Below are 20,931 nucleotides of genomic sequence, written 5' to 3'. Positions count from 1 at the left end.
TGGCTGCAATTGGCCACCAACTTTGAACAGACTCATGTTCATAGGCTGTCTGGTGACCTCGTAGTAACGCCCTATCAACAATGTTCAACAGACACCCTATCACTGTGAGCAAAAAAAAGCCGAGATGGGAGTAAATGGACTCGTCCTCTAGCGCACGCCCCTATGGGGGTTTTATATACTCCGTCCAGGGGAGTAAAAAAATTACCCCCTTTAAGGACGGAGGTTTTGGATGGACTGAGGGGAGTATTTCTTTGCATCCATAGCGGAGCTTTTCGCTGTCGCACCATGCGCCAGAGAATCTTGAATTAAATTAGCATCGAAACACGCAAACTCGATCACACGTACACAAACATGCACACAACACTCGCAAAGTAACACAATACTCACACTGACAACCGCTCGCCACCCGCTCTTCACAACCAAACTTTGGTCACCGAGTATATATAGGCACCACATCTTGACCTCCAATGTAGCTCAGATGGGCACTTCTTTTCCGTGTAATTAAGCAACAAACATTCATGGCGTACGTGTAAATTTGCGGTGGGCTTATAGATACCACTGAGGCACACCTATCTTTTACTAAAAATCCGCCTAACATTCGACGACTTTTTTTAATTAGCGAATTTTGCGGGAGCCTTTCTCATATAAAGCCGCTGCATGCGTACATGCAGGTCCTCGTCGGCACGTGCACAATTTGTGAAGACATACGCGTTTTGGGGATGGGAAAGTGCGGAGAGGTTTAATGTTCGATGACTTTGCATCCCTAGCTAAAGCTAAATCATCTTTTGAAGGTACATTTAAAATAGTACTTATAAATGAGGCATTCAGGGGGTGTATTTAGAACAGTCTTTATACAAAAGTAAGAAGGAGGCCTTCAGACTGTCTACATCAAATAGTCTTTATACAAAAGTAAGAAGGAGGTCTTTAGATGGTCTGCATAAAATAGTCTTTATACAAAAGTAAGAAGCAGGCCTTCAGACGGTCTACATAAAATAGTCTTTATACAAAAGTAAGAAGGAGGTCTTTAGACGGTCTACATAAAATAGTCTTTATACAAAAGTAAGAAGGAGGTCTTTAGACGGTCTATTGACAAATGTTACTAGATCGCAAATGTTACTAGACGGTCACCAATGTCAATAGATGGTTACTAGGTGGTCTACTCAATGTTACTAGCCATTTTTGTAAGGGGAGTCATCGCAGAGTGCGTTGTAGGTCATTCCAACCAGGAGGCGGAGGAGGAGAGGTTGAGGAAAGGAAAAGGCGCAACTTCTGCAACCCTAATTGGGAGCACGGCTCAGCGCCTGTAGGGGAAAGGGGGAAAGGGAGATAAAGATGAGAAGAGGGAGGAGAAGGAGAGGAGGAATGCTGTCCATGACCGAGGACGCGGCGGGCGGCTACTATAGCCGGTTGGCCAGTCCAGTGTCCTCAAGGAAGCGAAGAAGCGCCTTGAAAACCTGGGTGTGGTGCTTTGCAGGGAAGAGGAGGTCCCTCTGTGTAGCCGCGGGAATACCCTGGCGACGGAGTGCGGCGAGCAAGGCAGCTCGTTGTGCTTGAAGCGCTGGGCACACACACAACAGGTGATCAATTGTTTCGTCTGCCCCACACGCACTGCACGCAGGTGACGAAGCTCTGCCGAGCCGGTGACGTCGTGCCGCAGGCCAGGAGCAGCCGATGCGTAGACGCAGTAGAAGGGACCGCTCCCTCCTGGAGAGGCCCCTGTCAGGCAGCCGGGTCGGAGGTTCCAGCCTGGCCACACGTTCGTCGGGGTGGCAGCGTAGCAACAGCCGCCTCAAGGTTAGCCTCGAATAGTCTGAGGCGACCACAGCACGGCAGACAGCGACGGTAGAGTGATGTGCCTCCTTCGCCAGTGCGTCTGCTTGCTCATTTCCCTGAATACCCACATGAGATGGGACCCAATGCAGGGAGACATCGACGCCACTGGCGAGGAGGGCATGCAGCTTGGTGACCAGCAGTTGAGTTCCGAAGCCCGCCCGTTCCGGTTTCGCGACGGCCTGCAGTGCGGCTCGTGAGTCGCAAGCGACAGCCACGGGAGCGCAGCCAAGGGGTGGCACACCGGGCCCGTGCAACCCCCCCCCCCCCGATATTGTTTTTCTCCCACTCGACCACACTTACCTGCCCGGTCCCCACTTCACAACGCCAAGGAGGTGCCGCCCCACCCCCCACCCCCGAAAAAAATTTCTGCCTGCCCCCGATTCCAACGTAAAATGAAAACGACTTTGTGAAAGCCACCCTTAGCCGAGCGGCGCCTCTTCGGCAGAGTCTAGCTGGCGTGCGAAAAGGTATCAGTCAAGGTAGTGTTGTCGCGGTCCTTCCGAATGCTTCCAAAATTAGTACTGACCTGTTATAACTAAAGAAAGTGACAGGTTCGTGGAAGTGCCACACGGGAGCACGTGATGTTCCGCCTGATGCTTTGTCGCCATGGGCGTTGTGGAAATGTGTTTGTGGACACGGCGTCAATGATCGTTGCTGAGAATACTTAGGAGTGTGCCTTGTATGCGGTATGGTCTTGGTTTTAGATTATGCCTCCCTTTTATTATGTTGTAGCATGACATCGGGCACATGGTAGAAGGTACTTTATTACTGAGGCGCACACTGGCAGTCTCAACCCAAGAACACAGAACAGAAGAACGCCCACAACGATACTGTCACAAACGAGCGCTTAATTGGGAACCCGTCACCGATTCAAAACGACGACGTGAAATCTCGGCGCCGGCGGTTAACCGTAACAGCGCGCTGTTGTGCCAGAGCAGGTGACCGAACGTCGAAGCAGGGATCAACCCCTGCTTGCTTTGTCTGCAATCCGGGGAAAACGGCGTCTTCACCCGGCCGGCCCCGTCAACTGACGCCAGTCGTTCTTCAAAGCTGCCCAGCTATGGAAAGGCTGCTCAACTCCTGCGGTGTAAAGGAGGTTCAACACCTGCGGCCGGCGGATCGTCAAGTTAATAGGAGCCAACACCTGCGGCCGGCGGATCGTCAAGTTAATAGGAGCCAACACCTGCGTGCGGCTTCTGGCAGCGCGTCGCAATTGAAACTTCTAGCAGCGCGCCGCAATTTGAAGAAGGAAATAGGAGCCAACACCTGCGGCCGGCGGATCGTCAAGTTAATAGGAGCCAACACCTGCGGCCGGCGGATCGTCAAGTTAATAGGAGCCAACACCTGCGTGCGGCTTCTGGCAGCGCGTCGCAATTGAGACTTCTAGCAGCGCGCCGCAATTTGAAGAAGGAAATAGGAGCCAACACCTGCGACCGGCGGACAGTCAGCAGGACAATGGACGGCTAGACGATTTAAGGCCGTGCCGGTCCGTGGACCAGGGAGATCGAGAAGGACGGAGAAGGAGATCGAGAAGGAGCACGACTCGAACGGAGTCGAACCAGCCGACGTGGTCGGGCTGGCAGTCATGTTGCCTGGTAGCAAAAATATGTAAATAGTGTACATAAAATCTTTTCCTTCTTCACCTTGCCATTACTGACTACTCCGAGCACGATAGCGATGGGCCACGCAACCTCATTCCTAACAGAGGTGGCAGCGGTGGGATGCAACGACCTCGGATCCTACGCCGCGCACCCGAAGGACGATACCCCAGTCCTAACAGTGGTGGCAGCGGTGGGATGCAACGACCTCGGATCCTACGCCGCGCACCCGAAGGGCCATACCCCAGTCCTAACAGTGGATGGCAGCTCGGTGGGATCGGCCAGCGTCAGCTGCCCTGGTGTGGTGAGTGCCTGAAGTTTACCTCTCTTATTGCCAGACCTAGCTAGCCTAAGTCATTGTTAGCAGGTTTTGACTTTTGTTGTTGGCTTAAAACTTTGTTTGGTCAGCCAAGAATTGGATGGTCTGACCACTTTGTTTTGTAGAGGGTAAACGAGGCAGAGTGTAGAGTCAGTATGGACAAGTTCAGTGTGCACGACCTCCTTGAAATTTGCAAGGAGTTGGGCATTTCGGTTGGCTCGGCCAAGCGGAAACGACAGATCCTCCCGATTATGGAGGCAGAGAAGGTGACTGTCGAGGAGGCCCAGGAAGCTCATGAGGATATTCGAGCTAGAAGAGAGGAAATAGATCAAGAGAAAGCTGCCAAGAGGCAACATGAATTGAACCTAAAAGAGCTGGAACTTCGTATATCCGCCGCAAGACAGGTTCCCATAGTGAGGGAGGCGGTAAAGATGGAAGACCTGTTACAGCCGTTCGAAATTGGCCAGGACATCGCATTGTTTCTTGTTAATTTTGAGCGAACGTGCGAGAAGGCAGGATTCTCCCTCGAAAGTTGGCCGCAAGAGTTGCTAACTCTTCTTCCGTGCGAGGCCGCCGATGTTATTGCTAGACTCAGTAGGAAGGACGCGGAAACGTATGACAAGGTCAAAGAGGCGCTGTTGCGCAAATGTCGCTTGTCAGCAAAAGGATTCCGACAGCGTTTGAGTCATGCGCGCAAAGCTAGGACATCGGACGAGGGCACGCATGGGGGAAGGGGAAAGATGGCCAACAGGCACGCAGAGTGCCTCGGACGTGGGAAAGACTCAGTGTTGGCCTTAGTGTCAGACGGCCTGCAGGAAGTAACTGAGGTTAAGGATACGATGTTCAGCCAGTGGGGTAATGTAGGTTCGGCCGAATGCAAAGGCCCAAGAGAGAGGTCTTTGCAGGGCAGTGATAAAGCCCCAGTAATAGAAGAGACTCCTCAGAGGAAGCTGACTAGCTTAGAGAGCGTCGCGGCTGTCGTTCAGTCACAGGACATAACTGACGAAGACCGCGAGAGTAGCTCAGTTCAGCCGTTTGGAGCTTTGACTCCACAGAGTTCCGTACATGCGAGTACGAGGGACGAGGTGTCTAGTATTGTGAGCCGCTCCGAGGCGCAAAAGGATGAGGCGCGCCGCAGAGACCAAGAGGTCGGGAAGCGTCGCGAGGCACAGGAGGCTGAGGCCCGTCGCGAGGCGCTTCAGGAAGCAGAGGCGCGTCACAAGGCCCTAGAAGAGGAGGCGCATCAGAGAGAACGAGAGGCTGAGGCGCTTCGATGGGCGAGAGCGGACGAGGCGCTTCGAAAAGCGAAAGAGGCGCGAGAACAAGAGGCACTTCACATAGCGCGAGAAGCTGAGGCGCGTGAGGACGAAGCGCGTCGAAAAGTGCAGGATGAGGCGCGCCGCGGAGACCAAGAGGTCGAGATAAGTCGCGTAGCGCAGTACGCAGAGGACGCCTTCGGAGGCCTGAGAAAAGGGGCTATCCAGGATAGTGATAGATCACCCGAAGCTAGAGAGACATCTCAGGGCGAGCTAACTGAGTTAGAGAGTGTCGAGACTGTCGCTATGTCAGAAGTAAGGACACCTAGCGACGACACCGAGGATAGGCTAGTTGAGCCGCCTGAGATTTTGGCGGTGAATATCGAAGGCAGCGTACTTGCGCGCGCGTGCGTCGAAGCTGCCAGCATTCCGAGCCGTTCAGTGAGGAAAAGGCGCCGGCGAAAGAAAAAGGGGAACGAAAGAGAGACCAGTAGCGGTAAGCGTGCTAAAGCGCTGGCAGAACGCGACGACCGCATCTCTCGAGACGCCAAGTTGAAGGCTTGGCCTGAAATCCCAAGAAGGCGTGCTAGGAAACGTCCCAAGTTGAGAGTCCCGCGGGGATCTAGATTGTGCGCTAAGCGCATCGCGAGGAAGCGAATGTCGATGAGATTCAGGCGCCGAGGTTTCCGTCTGTTCTCATCTTTTTCACTGCCGTGTAGAGGCAGGAGCGCAACGAGGTGTCGCGCACATAGGTATCGTGACCAAGGCCCCAGAGTATGCACAAAGAGTCGTGCAAAAAGAAAGCGTCCGCAAGACAGACATGCGGCAAAGGTCGCGACGCGGTTGAGAAAGAAGTTCAAAAGTCGGCGCGAAATTGCAAGACAAGCGCGATTGCCGTCAGGGACAGGTTTCTACCGCATGTGCCCGTACCGCCGAAAGAAAAAGAAAAGAGAAGCGCATGATTCGCGGAAAGGGTCAGTGGGTAAGAGAACTCCCCGTTGTTCCGTTCGAGGAACGTTGAAACAGGTGCGACACCGCGAGGCCGGTGACCTTTGCGAAGTGGCAGGAGGCGCCAAAGAAAAGTCCGCTACAGGGAAAGTAGTGAGGCTCGAAGAGGGGGTGATCAACTTTCATGCGTATCGTACACCCCGCTTGACGAGAAAAGCCTTCTGGGCGCGACCGCCACGAGTGCGCCTGAAAAGTTGTTGAGGACAGCTGTTAGCTTTTCCTGGAATATCGACTCCGGATTTGTTGGAAGGAATTTTGACTGTTGATTTTAGTTAGTAATTAGTATTCCTTGTTATTTCCGCGAGTGTTGATAGCTTAGTTAACTGTTATTGAACTTTGTTTTCTTTAAGCGCTCTGTGGTTTTGTTTGTTTGCCGATATGCGTTGTGTAGTTAGCTATCGGAAGGTTAGTGACACGCATCAGAGCGAGTCGAGGGCTTTAAGAGACGAGCGCCTTGAATAGGGTTACGTCAGCTTACTATGAAAAGAGTTTGTGGCGTTGCGTGTCATGCGTGGACGCAAGGAAAATTGGGCAGTTTTCGGGTGGCGTGCGCTGAGTTAGCGTTGGCGTTTGAGGCCTGCTGTTTCCGTCACTTGGCGGGAGCCCGCAAGCGGGTGGCGTATGACACGTGCGCAGTTGCACGAAAGGCCGGCGCAGGGCTTTGCGTGCGCCGTTCGGGAGGTCCCTAAGTCAGGGTGTCACACGTGTTACTGTTAGCGGAACCTTAGGCGTTAAGCTGAGAGCTTGCGAGAAGGATAGGCAAGGCTAGGCTTTGTGCGAGTTTTGGTAGAGCCACGCAAAAATTTATTTTTGTTTGTTTTTTGTTCTTTTGGCGTGCGTTCTGTGTAGGAGCGAATGAGGAAAGGTTATAGCGAGTCGCTCGGTTGTTTGTAAAAATTGTGACCGCAAGGGAGAGCTAGGTTAGTCGTACATCCGCGGAGTAGAAGCTCGCAGTGGCACTAGTACGTGCAATTACGGATGTCGTTCGCGAATTCAGTTCCTGATGTGGGTGCAGCGTGACAGAGTGCTCACGGGAACATGTCTAGCTTTAGTGGCGCAATATTAAGAATAACATGCGGAAGCAGTAACCCGCATGGGAGTGAGTTGTCGGCGTAAAATAATACACGTTAGCCGTGAGTAAAGATTTGTACGACCGCTAATTGTGAAAGAGTGGTGTTTGTCGAGCGTAACCGAATGTTACTTGTTGTGTTTACTGTAGAGGCAGTAATTTTGACCCATGTAGTGTCTATATTTTGGAGGTTAATCTTCTAGAGTTGTAGCTGAAAAATGTTTCAACAGAGCTAGCTGTAGGTTGAGTTTTCTTTTGTTTTGTACTAGTTAGCAGGAGTATTTAGGGCGAAGGGTAGTTCAACATTGTTTTATGTGAAGGGTGTAAGCTTTATTTTCAATTTCAGTTCATAGTTAGTAGAACCATGCTGTGTTCTTACTGTGTTACGCTTACGCTGAGAGCGTTTAGCGAGAATTTAGCGAAGCCTTTGAGCTTCCGTTGGCTTCCTTGGTTGTTTACCTTCCATGCCTAAGCAGCTTTAGTACATTTACAATTCTTGAATTACCTCGGAGTTGTTTCTTTAACAACACCTGAAATGGAGGTCTGTTGTTGAACTCGTCGTCATGCGATACGCACTCCTCCTCGTTTTATTTAAAGCGGGAGCGTTAGTTGTCAGTAAGGTTTGTTTCATTCATGTCTGGCAATTGGAGGGAGTGCAGAGGGCACTTGCAGCGTTGGGTGTAGTTTGACAATGGTTGCCCTGTCGAGTTCGTCTTATCCACAGGAACATCGAGTCCGTGCCAGCCGAGTGTTCGTGTGGAATGTCACGAGAGCGGTGATCTTGGGAGCTTCGCCTCGAACCGTGGATGAGCCTGGTGTCCGGCCGCATCAATTCAGCCGAGCTACGTGGAGCAGCTCGTCCTCCTGATGCATTGTTTGGCGGCGGGGGTGCTGTTGTGCCAGAGCAGGTGACCGAACGTCGAAGCAGGGATCAACCCCTGCTTGCTTTGTCTGCAATCCGGGGAAAACGGCGTCTTCACCGGCCGGCCCGTCAACTGACGCCAGTCGTTCTTCAAGCTGCCCAGCTATGGAAAGGCTGCTCAACTCCTGCGGTGTAAAGGAGGTTCAACACCTGCGGCCGGCGGATCGTCAAGTTAATAGGAGCCAACACCTGCGGCCGGCGGATCGTCAAGTTAATAGGAGCCAACACCTGCGTGCGGCTTCTGGCAGCGCGTCGCAATTGAACTTCTAGCAGCGCGCCGCAATTTGAAGAAGGAAATAGGAGCCAACACCTGCGGCCGGCGGATCGTCAAGTTAATAGGAGCCAACACCTGCGGCCGGCGGATCGTCAAGTTAATAGGAGCCAACACCTGCGTGCGGCTTCTGGCAGCGCGTCGCAATTGAAACTTCTAGCAGCGCGCCGCAATTTGAAGAAGGAAATAGGAGCCAACACCTGCGGCCGCGGATCGTCAAGTTAATAGGAGCCAACACCTGCGGCCGGCGGATCGTCAAGTTAATAGGAGCCAACACCTGCGTGCGGCTTCTGGCAGCGCGTCGCAATTGAGACTTCTAGCAGCGCGCCGCAATTTGAAGAAGGAAATAGGAGCCAACACCTGCGACCGGCGGACAGTAAGCAGGACAATGGACGGCTAGACGATTTAAGGCCGTGCCGGTCCGTGGACCAGGGAGATCGAGAAGGACGGAGAAGGAGATCGAGAAGGAGCACGACTCGAACGGAGTCGAACCAGCCGACGTGGTCGGGCTGGCAGTCATGTTGCCTGGTAGCAAAAATATGTAAATAGTGTACATAAAATCTTTTCCTTCTTCACCTTGCCATTACTGACTACTCCGAGCACGATAGCGATGGGCCACGCTACCCCAGTCGTAACAGCGCGCAAACGAAAAAGACGCCGCGCACGTGCCGGCGCGCCTCCTTCCCACCCACGAGGCAAGTCTTGAAAGCGCGAGTTTTTTAAAGCATTTTGTAGATTAACCCAACGGCTAGTCCAGCTCGCATGAACCATTGGACAAAACACTAGAAGTAAATTACAAATGAAAAGTCTGACAGTCCGACGAAAGGTGCTGTCACACTCGCGATGGTAGATATATACCTTCGACACTTTTCGCGAGGACGGTGAATTCCAACCTTTCAAGGCGTTCTTTTTTCCCTAAATCCCTTTTATTTTGCTCGTTTTGTCTCGGCATTTCGCGCGGAGGTATTAAATTGAGAACTATGGATCGTGTCTCTCAATACCGTTTCTTTTCCTTTCAAGTCGAAAGCCTTAGCTGTCTCATCAAACGCGAAAATTTGCTGTTGGCGTCGGCGTCGTCACAAGTGATGCAAAAAATCATCATAACGTGATGACTTCACTACATGACGCCACAGATCGCCATAATTTGTGACGTTACACGACGTCACTACGACTTCACACAACGTGACGTCACATTATGACGTCATCACATAAAATCTTGTCAAAGGTGGGCCGGTCACGGAGGCAGTGCAAAACTAGGTGAGGTGCGCAAAGCTTTCGGAGGGGGCCGGGGGCGCATCAATACATCCACTGAAAAGAAAAAGATTGATTTCGCCTTCGAGTCGTCTTATAGGTGAATGCATAAGGGACCCTGTCAGTCTTTTGTTCTTTTGTTCTTAGGCGAAATGCCTTGCCCTATTGTGTACATAAGATAATGCGACGGTACCTGCAGCTGTCTTTGTGTGCTTGACATGTGTGCAGCTGACATGTGTGCTTAACTATAAAGCGCACGGTTGTTCCAGGGGAGATGCGAATAAACAGAGGCCTGAGGAGGGGGAAGGATGGGAGAGTTTTGAGAGGATGCGGCGGGCTGGCACGCCCCAGACGCGTTCGCGACAGCGGAAGCCTGTTGCGTGACAGCAGCTTCGCGGACTCTACGTTCAAGATATATCGGTGTTGCCGCCCGAGATGCCGTCACGCCGTTTCCGCGCACCCCGCGAGCCTGAGACCGCCGCGTCGGTCGTAAAACTGATAGTGAACAGACCCCGGCTCTTCCCTGGAACGGTTACGGGGGGACGAGAGGTGTTTGCCTGTCATCGCGCCCCTTGCTTTGGAACCAAGCGTCGATGTGTTCGACCTTCGACCCCAGGAGCTGGCGCCTGGAAGCCGCGGCCGGGTCACGTGGTCGTCGTGGAAGGGAGAGAGCGTCGACGAGGCGACGGGGAGTCCACCTCCGGCAGCCAAGGAGACAAGCTGCTCGGAAAACCGCTTGTCTACTCAATCGGGCCTGGGGCCCTTTGTTTTCGGGTCGCGTAGTTTAATAAAGACCCTTCAATAACCATCACCGAGTCCGCAGTCTCCTACATCCCCAACAAACTGGTTGGCAGCGGCGGGATGAGAAGAAGGCTGGCGGACACCTGCTGAAGGGAAGGAACTTCGACGATCCGGGATCATCGGGTTCCACTACGCAGACGAGGCAAGCGGCGAAGGCTCCACAACGAGCAAGTCGTCGATCTGGGATCGGCAGATGAGGCAACGTCTCCGGGAGACAAGGCCATCGTATGCTCGTGGTATCGGTGAGTGCTTGAGCGACTACTGTTTGCCAGACGATTAGAACCGGGTTCAATCAGGCATATTAATTTTCGTTTGCCACCACAGGGTGTGTGGTTATTTCGAAAGTTGGTGTAGTCGGCTCTTGCTTACCATGGATATAAGGAAGCTAACAAAAGACGAATTGCTGCTTCTGGCGGAAGAGCTCGGTGTGGAAGTCAGTCAGAAAATGAGGAAACCCGAGATCCGCTGCGCAATTCAGGAAGTTGATTTCGAAGAGGACGAAATCGCAGAGGCATGGGAAAAGATATGCCGCATTGAGAAAGAACGGGCAGAAGCTAGAGAAAGAAAAGAACAGAGGGAACAAAGGCAAGCTGAGTTAGAGCTTGAGAGAGAACAGAGGAAAATTGAGCTTGAACTCGAAAGGATAAGGCTCGAGCAAGCGAGATTGGCGTCGGGAGCGAGTGTGGCAGCCGCTTCGTCCGACCATGTAAAGATGACTAGTTTGCTTCAGCCGTTCAGTGTGGGGAATGACATCGGTCTTTACCTTGTGAATTTCGAACGCATGTGCGAGAGACATTCATTCACCCGCGACACTTGGCCACAAAGGTTGCTTGCGTTGCTTCCGGGGGAGGCGTCACAAGTTGTTGCTCGTCTTAGCGCTGGTGAAGCAGGCGACTATGATGTGGTGAAGTCAAGCCTGCTCTCCAAGTATAAGCTCTCCACCGAAGAGTTTAGGAGAAGGTTTAGAACAGGCAGGAAAAAAGCGAATGAAAGCTTTGTTGAATTTGCTTGCAGCCTTACTGATAACTTGGTCGAATGGATAAAGGGCTCAAGTGCAGAGGGCGACTTCGGCAAGCTTCAGAATTTAATCTGTCTCGAGCAGTTCTATGAGTGCTTGCCGGAAAACATACGCCTTTGGGTGAGAGACAGACACGTCGGCGTCTGTGTGAAGAAGGCAGGGCAACTTGCGGATGAGTATGTGGCGAGTCGTGGCTTCAAAGAGACTAACCTAAGCAGTCAGGGCTATCGAAAGGCTCACCCTGGGCAGCAGCCTTATTATAAAGGACCGCGAGATATGCGGGAAAGAGAGGGCAAAGGGCAGCTAAATTCATCGCAACCCACTGCTAGCGTGAACAAAGAACAGGAAGTCCGAGGAAAGGGGCCAGAGAGTCAGTCAGAGGAATTGGAAAAGAGACGGCCAACCATTTGTTACATTTGCAAAGAAGCGGGTCATTTTGCCAGGAATTGCCGAAAAGAAAAGCGTGTATTCGCGACCATAATAAGCAGTGATCCCAGTAACAACGAGCTACTAAAACCGTACACCAAAGATCTAGTTGTAAATGGCCAGAAGTGTAGAGTACTTAGGGACTCAGCGGCCACCATGGACGTGGTCCACCCAAAGTACGTATCAAGCAAGGACTATCTTTCTGAATGCGCTTGGATACGTCAAGCAGTCAGTGAGGACTCTGTGTGCCTGCCAATGGCAAAAGTCGAAATTGAGGGGCCATTCGGTACTTTAGAAACTGTGGCAGCGGTATCAAAAGCGTTGCCCGAGGGGTATCCATACCTTTTTTCAAATAAATCCGAGTCGCTTTTGAATGAGCAGGGAAAAAAGTTTGCTGACGTGGATGCACAGGTGCTTGCGCTGACGCGATCGAAAGCCAGACAGCTTTCCGTGCAGTTGCGTTATTCAGACGGGAAAGAGGAACCTGAGCTGGAAGAACCAGTAATTGGGGGAAACGTAGCGGAGCAGACGGAGGTCAAGGTACCTGTGAGTGCCGGAAAAGATCAAATTGATGCAGAAGCGGAGCGCCCGCAGAAAGGCGCTGGGCGTAAAAGACTCACCGAAACCGAGGACGGAGGCTCCTTGGTAAGACCAACTGCGCCTTCTCTACATAAACTACTGAATGTTGGTCGGGATACACTAAGGGTGGCACAGAAAAACGACCCTACGCTTAAGGTCGTGTGCCGTAGCCTAGGCGAAGGCGTCTCATCGAGTAACATTAAGTTCAGGGAAAGGGATGGTATCCTTTATCGACATTACAAAGACAAACGAGGCAGAAGCTTTGATCAGATAGTAATTCCAGCCGATTATCGGAAGGATCTGCTGAGTCTTTGCCACGATCACCCGTGGGCAGGGCACCTCGGAGTGAACAAAACTAAAAAGAGGCTACTCCAGGAATTCTACTGGCCAGGTTGTTTTAGAGATGCACAGGAGTTCGTACGAACATGTCAGACGTGTCAGAAGGTGGGTAAATCCAACGACAAAAGGAAGGCCCCAATGGTGAAGGTGCCTATAATTTCGGAACCGTTCTCAAGGGTTGTTATTGATATTGTTGGACCCCTACCTAAGACCAAGGCTGGTTACAAGTACATATTGACTATGTTGTGTCCAGCAACAAAATTCCCTGAAGCCATACCGCTAAGAGAGGCTACTTCAGTGCAGGTAGTAGATGCCCTATTGACAGTGTTCTCTCGCCTTGGTTTCCCAGCGGAGATACAATCAGACCAAGGGACGACTTTCACAAGTGCACTTACGACCACATTTCTTGAGAAATGCGGAATCAAAATTTTACACAGCTCCGTGTATCACCCACAAAGCAACAGTGTCGAAAGATGGCACGCTGTGCTTAAGAAAGTGCTGAGAGCGTTGTGCCATGAGCGAAAAGTAGACTGGGACTGTTGTCTTCCAGGCGCGCTTTTCGCTTTGCGCACTGTGCCGCACGAAGGGACTGGGTTTGCACCCGCAGAACTCGTGTATGGAAGAAGTCTTAGGGGCCCATTGCAGCTAGTTCGGGAACTTTGGGAAGACAAACGGGTTGATAAGAGTGTGGTAGAATATGTAGTTGAACTAATGGGAAGATTAAATGAGACTCGACAAATTGTAAAGGCCAACTTGGAGGAAGCGCAGAAAGCGGCGAAGCGCTACTACGATAAGACTGCGAGAAAAAGGACATTCAAAGTTGGCGACAAGGTGATGATATTGCGCCCGAGTAGGCAGAACAAGCTCGAGGTCCTCTGGGACGGACCGGCTGAGATAATAGAATGCGTCTCTGAGGTAAATTACTTGGTAAGGTTACCTGGACGGAGGCAGGAAGAGCGAGTTTATCATGTGAACTTGTTAAAGCCATATTTTGAAAGGAGGGAGATGGTGAGCATTGCCTTGAATCACTCTCAGGACGTTACTACGGAGGTGCCTTCCTTTCTCTGCGAAATGGCTCCGACTGTAGAACAAATCATCGCGAACTCTGTGGATAAGAGTGAGCTGAACAATGAGCAAATTGAGGATTTAAGGAGAGTCATAGAGGAGTCCCTCGAATGCTTCACGGAGAAGCTGGGACGGACACACTTGGTGACACATGACATTGAACTAACATCAGAAGTTCCATTTACATCTAAAGCCTATCGCATGTCACCAAGGAATCAAGAGATCATGAAAAGTGAGATCAGCCGCATGCTTGAACTAGGAGTGATCAAGCCAGGAAGCAGCGATTACTGCTCTCCGTTGATGTTGGTAGAAGTACCGGGAAAGGATCCACGACCTTGTGTGGATTACAGAAAGTTAAATGCGATCACTAAGGACGAGGTTTACCCTTTGCCGAACATTGAAGAAAGAGTGGAGCTGGTTAGCAAGGCAAGGTTTATATCTACTTTTGATTTAGTGAGAGGCTACTGGCAGGTACCTTTAACCGAAAGAGCCAGTCCCTATGCAGCTTTTATAACGCCTTTCGGTACTTTTCAACCTGTGACAATGAGTTTTGGCCTCAAGAACGCACCATTTTGTTTCTCAAGATTGATGGACCGGGTACTGGAGGGACTTAGTGAATTCGCATTGCCCTACCTGGACGATGTAGCTGTGTTTCCGAATGACTGGAGTTCCCACTTGGAACACGTGAGGGAAGTACTTGATAGATTCAGAGCAGCAGGCTTGACAGTAAAGGCAGAGAAGTGCCAGTTGGGGCGAACCAGTGTCACTTACCTGGGTCACGAGATAGGACGCGGAAAGCGCGAGCCGATGAAAGCGAAGGTAGCAGCAATACTAAACTTTCCGAAGCCCGTGACGAAGAAAGATGTTCGATCATTTCTGGGAATGGCCGGATATTATCAACATTATATACCGAGCTACTCCCAACTCGCGAGTCCTCTAACGGATAGTTTGAGGAAGATGGAACCGGAAAAGGTCACTTGGACTAATGCAAAAGAGGAAGCATTCTTGAAATTGAAGAACGCTCTACCTCTAGGACCAGTCTTGGCTTCACCTGATTTCAGTCGCCAATTCATTCTCCAGTGCGACGCTAGTAATCGTGGTCTTGGTGTCGTTCTTTCCCAGATAAACGAGCAGGGTGAGGAACACCCCGTGCTGTACCTCAGTCGGAAATTGACCCCGCGGGAAGAGGCTTACAGCACGTCGGAAAAAGAGTGCCTGTGTATTGTTTGGGCGATTCAAAAACTGCGCTGTTATCTCGAGGGGACCAAATTTGTGGTAGAGACTGATCATTGCCCCCTGTCATGGCTTAAATGTCTGGAAAAAGCGGCCGGCTACTGAGATGGAGCCTTATTCTGCAAGAGTTCAACTTCGAAGTTAAATACAGAAAGGGAAGTGCGAACAAAAACGCAGATGGTTTGAGTCGAGGGTTCTAAGTGGCTTGAGGGCAATTCTGTGGAACGGCCACCTGTTTTTGTGTAACCTGGCCCTATGGTATGTCTTCTTAGTCGAGAGCCGAATACACCAAAGAAAAATAAGAAAAAAAAACGACCAAGAGGTCTCAGTAAACTGTCTGGCAGCCAAGTCGTTTGAGCGCTGCCAGTCCCGAGCGTTTGCGAATGTGTGTGTTGGTGCTCGTGCGTGTGTGTGAAGGGCAGTGTTTCTGCGACATACACTCGTGTTTCCTTCTTCCGACCCTGCATCGGCGGAAGCAGCCTCGACGAAGGACTTCATCGGGGGGAGGAGTTTGTTGCGTGACAGCAGCTTCGCGGACTCTACGTTCAAGATATATCGGTGTTGCCGCCCGAGATGCCGTCACGCCGTTTCCGCGCACCCCGCGAGCCTGAGACCGCCGCGTCGGTCGTAAAACTGATAGTGAACAGACCCCGGCTCTTCCCTGGAACGGTTACGGGGGGACGAGAGGTGTTTGCCTGTCATCGCGCCCCTTGCTTTGGAACCAAGCGTCGATGTGTTCGACCTTCGACCCCAGGAGCTGGCGCCTGGAAGCCGCGGCCGGGTCACGTGGTCGTCGTGGAAGGGAGAGAGCGTCGACGAGGCGACGGGGAGTCCACCTCCGGCAGCCAAGGAGACAAGCTGCTCGGAAAACCGCTTGTCTACTCAATCGGGCCTGGGGCCCTTTGTTTTCGGGTCGCGTAGTTTAATAAAGACCCTTCAATAACCATCACCGAGTCCGCAGTCTCCTACATCCCCAACAAGCCGTGCGTGCGAATCCGTGATTTCCTGGAATGCTCATCCAGGCTCAGACATCTACAAACAAACGCACTTTTTCTTTTTTTCGTTTACTGCAAAATAGGGCTCGTCTCCGCGCGAGTTGCGTCGGATTCGTTTGTTACCTCACACTTACAGACGAGATATAGAAGAATTGTTAGTTTATTTCATTTTATCCTCTCCACTAGAGGTCCGTTTATTCCCCTTTCCGCACTGTTCCACATTTGATTACCGTTCGAATGCAACTGCATACTGCGACAGACAGTTGCAGCGCAACCAGCGGGATTTTTATTCCCTTAATCTGCCTTTATTCATCTGATTAATTTTCACAAACAGCCCATCTCTGATTATGTGGCATAGACAACGTCCACACCGACACAAAAGAGAAATACAACCAGCTTGCGGGAACATGATTGAGGGGGAAAATAAAAACAAAAAAATCAGGTTTTGAGAAGAGGGAGCAAGAGACGTTTCAATGCAATAAAAACAGTGATCAGCCGGATGACCTCTGCCGCTGACATGCCATTCTGCGTTGGGGAAAATGAGAAGATGAATGGAAAGGAGGAAGACGGAGCGCAGTTGGTGATGATGGCGCACTGCGAACTATGCACAGTCACGCTCTATATGACTTGAAATACGGGACTGCGTGGCCTCACAAGCTCCAAGATTACCCATGGCATCCACTAGCCCTTAACTCCAGAACTAAACGCTCTTGACTTGGGGACAATACCGAACGAGAAAATTATTCAGTTGAACATGCACAAGTTGAAGACATCCGCAATAATTGAGCTCGTTAGGCCACGTGCTCCCGTGTTGCAAGTGATATTGTGTTATACACCCCGTATATGGGAGGCAATCGCCAGGCAGATTCGAAGGGCAGACCTATCGGCATCCCGAAACGCACCGCCAAAGCACGAACAACATAAGAGTATAGGTCCTTTTAGCGCTCCAGCGAAGGCCGGTCGTGGTCCAAAGACCCAGTCAGAGCCAAGAGTTCATAACACAAAATGGTATTCTCAATTAAGGCAATACAATCATCTCACACATAGGCGTGCGCAGTGTCTCCCTTCAGGGGGGCGAAGGTTAATCGCAGCGCCCCTCTCTCCCCCCTCACCCCCTTTTCCGTAGGGGGGGAGGGGGCGCGCTTTCAGCGCCTTTTGATAACTGTCTCTCTCTCTCTCTCTCTCTCTCTTTTTTTTTTTCGCTGCGCTCGCTCTCTCAATGCATGCCAACCGTTGGCGCCGGGTTGAGAAGACTGCGAACTGCGAGATGAGTAGACTGGTCGTCATTCCCTAATTTCTGTCAGTATGTACTGAAGATGCAATCTGCATAGGTGCCGTAAAATTTGTATTTTTTATTGACAATTTTTTTTATTAAGTGGGAGTAATTTTTTTAATTTGTGCTCGAGGCTGTAGGTTTGGAAACTATACATGCCCACGCAATAACTATTTTGAAAAATGTCCGTTACGAAAAGTTTCATGACAGAGCGGGCGCAGGAAATTAAGAAAGAAAGGTACAACGCCAACTTGCCCCGAAGCCTGTCTTGCAAAGCAGAATACAGGTACGGTTTTCTTATGGAGCGGCCGGAAGCATACAAACTGAAAGCGCCTAATATGCGGCAAGTAGGACGATAAGCACAGATTGAAATGCAACTGTAATAACCAGCAATAATATTTTATAAAATTAGCAAGTTAATTGGGAGAGGTATTCGTGATACTTTCGTCGAAAGTACCGAAATTCGCTCATTTTAGTGAAAAAAAAATGGCTTTGAAAGGTTGAGCAGAAGTAAAGGTATCGATTTAGAAATGTATGGAAAGGTTTCGCGCGTCTTGCACTTTATTCGCGGCGCGGAGGTGTATTTTTATCACAGAGCGGCTGGATTACACCAGAGTACATGGGATGTGCTTCTTGATATTGACTTCTTTGTGATATTGTTTTATTTTTGTGGTTCGTTTAATTAGTACTGCTCTGTCAAACTTTGTTGTTAATTTTAGTAATGACTATGCTGTAAGAACCTGGGTGTTCTCATGGACTGGCACCCTGCATGGGATTTAATGAGTATCTGTGGCTTTAGTGTCCTCAGTTTCCGTGTTTGTGGCATGATTTACAGTTCTCATGTACTACTTTTTTGCTAAATTATGCAGGAAGAAATCAGCTAAACCCTTGCGTCGTCAATGGATCTGATGGATGGTCTGTCGTGGATGGTTCCCGGCGACTACGCTTCCGACGTTTGTTGTGCATCCTTTAGCAGCATTCCGGGCTTCATTTCGACACGCTGCGCTTTTAAAACTTCAGTGCTGTTGATTTCACATGATCTGACTTCTGCTTTGTTTTTTTGGTGGCTTTTTGCATCTTTGTTTCTTCTTGTATTGCTTTACCAAATGCTGCATCATGAACCGAAAACTGCAGCTTATTGTGAATAAATGAAATAATAAGAACTGAAGTGTTCTCTTGAATTTCATCTAGCTCTGTGGAAAAAAAGTACACAGGGACTCTGCAGTGTTTTGATGAGAATTGCTTCATGCAACCAACGCGTTACGCGATCAGCATAGAGTAAAGAAACTGTAACAGCGGAGCAAAGAGAAAGATACTTCCGATGCATCTCCCTGAAATTCCGTCCGGACGGAGTAAGGAAATTTGTAAAATACTCCACAGGCGCCACGAAAGAATTCCGGATATCGGGAGTGAAAGAACAGCGAAAAATACTCCGAAGGTGCCACGCAATCACTCCGGCCAGCCGGAGTGAAAGAACAGCAAAAAAATACTCCGGAGGTGCCGCGCAAAAACTCCGGCCAGCCGGAGTGAAAGAACAGCGCAAAATACTCCGGAGGTGCAGCGCAAAAACTCCGGCCAGCCGGAGTGAAAGAACAGCGAAAAATACTCCAAAGATGCCACGCAAGAACTCCGGCCAGCCGGAGTGAAACAACAGCAAAAAAATACTCCGGAGGCTCCGCGCAATAACTCCGGCCAGCCGGAGTGAAAGCTTTACTCCGGAAGTCCGGAGTATAAAAAAAACTCTCAATGGGGGGGTCGCTAGAGGACAAACATTTTACTCCCACCTGGGAGTATTTTAAATGCGAAGTATCTTAAGGCCGAGCTTAATCCGGTGGTGTGCGGCGTGACCATCCTTACTGCCCATGCGCATACCCTCTCCACACACCTCCTCTCCACTCACCCTCTCCCCTTCCCCTCTCCACCTTCCCTCTCCAGTTCACCTCTCCCATACCCCTCTCCCCTCCCCCTTTCCATTCTTCCTCTGAAACGCGGGCTAGACATGCCGAAATTCTCTCCTGCGCAACGCCGCGATGAGCTCGAGCGCATGCGCGTCCCCTCCCCTTCTCTCTCATCTCCTATGCTGCCCCCCTCTCGCCCGCCTGTCTACCGCGTTCCCCGCTCGCCCTGTGAGAATTAACGGCCAGGCTAGATGGAAGATACGACGCGCGTAGCGTCCCTCTTCGCGTTCCACGACGCGAGCTCGGTAGCATGCCCAACGAACGCCAACGGAACGCGATCGTGCAAGTGCTCCGGCTTCGCATCGCCTCATGGTCCCCTTTAGCGGGAGATGGTGTAATTTTTTTTTTACAGTGTGGGAGCAGTGAAGGAGTGTTTTGAACACAGCGTCGCCGAGAGGAGACGTGATCACCGACTGCGGAACGGAATCCGGTGGTCAGCGCTAGTCTACGTGGAGGGACTCGTCGAGCGAGTGAATATGAAAGGACCTTAAGTGTTCTAAAATATTTTCGAGTGCTTGTATTTGAGTGCAGTGATTAATTATTTCCATGTTGTTGATAAATCCGCCTAATTTGTATTGTGATCGATCCAGTGAAGTGCGAACCTATGTGAGTTTGTACTGCCTTGACTGAGAATGTACTGTTTCGGCTTGTCAGCGGTGCATCGTCGTCTGCTGTCGCCGCGTGCATCGTCGTGACCCATTTGCTTGCTCTCGCCGTGTGGCGAGAGAGAACGAACAGAGCGCGTTGACTATGGAAACGCTCTTTCTGCGATGAACGCTGAACTACCAGCTGTCGAGGAACGAGCGCGCCCTCGCCCGCGAGAGACAACGCCGACGCAGGCAGCGTCAGCTAGAGAGTTTCTTGAAAAAAAACGACTGCTCGCGCTGCACAACCGTTCACCGGCCGCTCCGTATGCATATAGGCACTGGATCTTGACATGCAATGTAGTGACACTGGGAGATTTATCTTGTGTGTAGTTGAACAACAAAGATTCGCAGCGTGCACGTTAAGTAAAAGCGGACTGCGGGTCTCTCTGTCTAATCTTTCGTCGGCCTCTCATTGCCCATTAGCAGTGATTTTGTTGTGGGAAACATCGGCGCACACTGCATGCTTCGCCCCTCCACAGGCTTCCCGTTAGTGGAGCTGAAAGACCCTTCCCTACGTGCTTCGCCCCTCCCCAATTTTTGTGTTCTCCTGTTTACTGTGACTCGCTTTGGACTACAATCGGCGTTCGCTGGCGCGCTAAAAGGGCCTACTCTTTAATTGTCCGTGCTTTTGTGGTGTGTTTCGGGGGGATGATACGTCCACCCTAGGAATCCGCCTGATGAATACGATAATAATAATAATAATAATAATAATAATAATAATAATAATAATAATAATAATAATAATAATAATAATAATAATTCGTATGTATACCCTCATCACCACAAAATAACAGCAAATGCCTTTTTCTCTCTAACTTCACGATGGTGGCGAGTGGAGACCGAAGAAATATTTACGGAAATTTTCAGCGGAAGCATAAAAAGAACATCTTTGAAGCATATCTGCAGTTTTGCTTCGACACTTATTTGGAACGTGTAATCGGCTCATTTCATGGTCACACCTTGAACGATGTCAGTATTTCTTCAGGCTAAAACACTATGCGGTGTAAGCGCGTATATACACCCCGGCACTTCCCATACATAAAAATGCTTTTCAATATAACAAACGTTCT

Source organism: Rhipicephalus sanguineus, chromosome 3 (genome assembly GCF_013339695.2).
Source record: "Rhipicephalus sanguineus isolate Rsan-2018 chromosome 3, BIME_Rsan_1.4, whole genome shotgun sequence".
Classification (NCBI taxonomy): domain Eukaryota; kingdom Metazoa; phylum Arthropoda; class Arachnida; order Ixodida; family Ixodidae; genus Rhipicephalus; species Rhipicephalus sanguineus.
The sequence above is the reverse complement of the archived record's forward strand: the minus strand, read 5'-3'. Positions refer to the sequence as shown.